The following is a 2,225-nucleotide window of genomic DNA, read 5'->3' as shown; positions in this document are numbered from 1 at the left end:
CTATTTACAAAACAACTGCTGTAATGTATTATAGATTTTATCTTTAACTAATGTAATGTAAGCAAATGGGAAATGTGTCTCTATATCATTATGCTGAAATCTATCTCTTTGTTACAGGCTTTCAGAAGCTGCTGGATCCTCTTCACTCTGGCTTGCTGATAGTTTTATCTTGCAGCATTATTCTGAACGTTGCTCTCATTTGTATAAGATGTAAACTGACCTGTACACACTGTGCAGGTACGCTGCCCGGCTTTATGCACTCAGACGAAGGACAAAATGTAGATTTTCACAAATTATAGAAATATAAAATTGTTTTATGATAGATAAAATGTTCATATTAAAACCACTCTTGCAGGTTGTCATGCCCGGCTCGTCCGCTCCTCCTGTGTGCCACGCCCCCTGCTTACCCACGGGTGTTTCCCGGATCGTACCCAGCTGTGTCCGTTTGCTTTCAATCAGTCTTGTGTATTTAAGTCCTGGTCTCCCCAGTTTTCCTTGTCTGTCATTGATGTTCGTTGGCGTGAGTAGATGTTCCCCGTATCTGTTTCCTGTCCACGAATAAATCCCCAGTATTTCCCGACTTTGCCTACTTGCCTGTTCCTGCTCGCCTGCCGACCCGCACGATCGCTGCTTCGCCCGACCGCGGTCGTGACACAGGTAACCCAGTTTAAAAATCCATTATTAAATCTCACCTTATTTACATAAACCTTTTTCTACTGTAAGATTAACATTTTTGTATTATATCTTTCATATTTTGCAAAATCTATTGAAATATACATGTTGCAATAAGTTGCATATCAATAACTTTTATTACCAAGATCTCCTTTATAGCAATTTTATTATATATGATATCTGAGAACAAATAACACATATCCAAACATGCACACTTAAATTGACAGAAGTCATTTTTACTTTCATTTTTGAGACAAAAAGGATGTTGATGGCTTGAAAATTCGGAATGTTATCTGACCACTGTATGATACCGCGTGAAATTAAATAATATATTGATGTGTTATATATTTTAAACAGATGAAAAGAACAGTGATATATCAAAAGTGGAATGGTCACGCAAGCAAGTATGTAATAAATATTTCAAATTACAAATCGTCAGTAAAACAAATGAACCTCAGACTGATTTCCATCCTGGGATCAGCATTTTAAGTGCTATTTGTGAAAATAAGTAATAGCAAACCAATTTGATCCATCCAATTCTGCCATCTTTGTCTCCACAGTGCAATGACGAGGACACACTGAATTACGCTGCCCTGAACCTTAAGAAGCCAAAACCCAGGAGACAGAAGAAAGACAGGAATAATGACACTCTGTATTCTGACCTCCGCTACAGAGATTATGAATAAAGATGCTTCTCATTCATGTCAGTCACACAGAGTGTTCAGGGTGTAGCTTTAATAATGTTCAGAAGGAGGGCAGGGGAGCCAGTGCTTCTGAGACTGAATCACAGGATTTTACGGAGTTTGGTGTCAGTGTGTTTGGGGCGCATTTTTACTGGAAGTGCAAATGTTCAAGCCAGACTGGGGGCTGAGGGAGGGGGAGAGGGGAGCCACAGAGATTATTTCTTCATGGCATGGGGGGAATAAGCGGCTTTAATGTTGTGGAAAGGCTGAGTTGTTGCAATCAGTTCTTTGATGTGACACATGCTTACTTGTCTCCCTTGTGTACCATGCTGAATGGTTTGGGGCAAACGCACAGGGACTGATCGATTATATTAAACAGATGAAAGAAACTGAATGAAAATTTCAAGTGTTCTTAAATTACGTTTTTCATTTAATGTTGTGTACTGTATGTATTTTTGAGTATATACATGTACCTGTATATGTACCTGTATATATACCTGTGTCGTTAATAACGATGTGGATAATTAAGAAAGAGGAGTTTTGTTTCTTGCTCCCTGTCCTGTTACTTGGCTCACAAACATACACACACATAGACACACACACACAAACACACACACACACACATACACACACACAGACACACACACACACACGCACACAAACATACACACACAGATACACACAAACACACATGCACACACACACACACACACAAACATACACACACATAGACACACACACAAACACACACACACACACACATACATACACATAGACACACACACAAACACACACAAACACAGACACAGAAACACACACATGCACACACACACAAACATACACACACATGCACACACATATACACACACA

The 2,225-nt window shown here is 39.4% G+C and overlaps 1 long non-coding RNA gene across 1 annotated transcript; it reads left to right on the top strand.

Annotated features, from left to right (window-relative positions):
• Nucleotides 1-472: 472 nt before the first annotated feature.
• LOC125722742 (uncharacterized) lies at nt 473-1,323 on the top strand. The gene is made up of 3 exons (XR_007386564.1): nt 473-657; nt 1,030-1,076; nt 1,233-1,323. It is a non-coding gene; the product is annotated as an uncharacterized LOC125722742 (long non-coding RNA).
• Nucleotides 1,324-2,225: the final 902 nt, after the last annotated feature.

Source organism: Brienomyrus brachyistius, unplaced genomic scaffold, assembly GCF_023856365.1.
Source record: "Brienomyrus brachyistius isolate T26 unplaced genomic scaffold, BBRACH_0.4 scaffold41, whole genome shotgun sequence".
NCBI classification, from domain to species: domain Eukaryota; kingdom Metazoa; phylum Chordata; class Actinopteri; order Osteoglossiformes; family Mormyridae; genus Brienomyrus; species Brienomyrus brachyistius.
The sequence above is the reverse complement of the archived record's forward strand: the minus strand, read 5'-3'. Positions and strand labels throughout refer to the sequence as shown.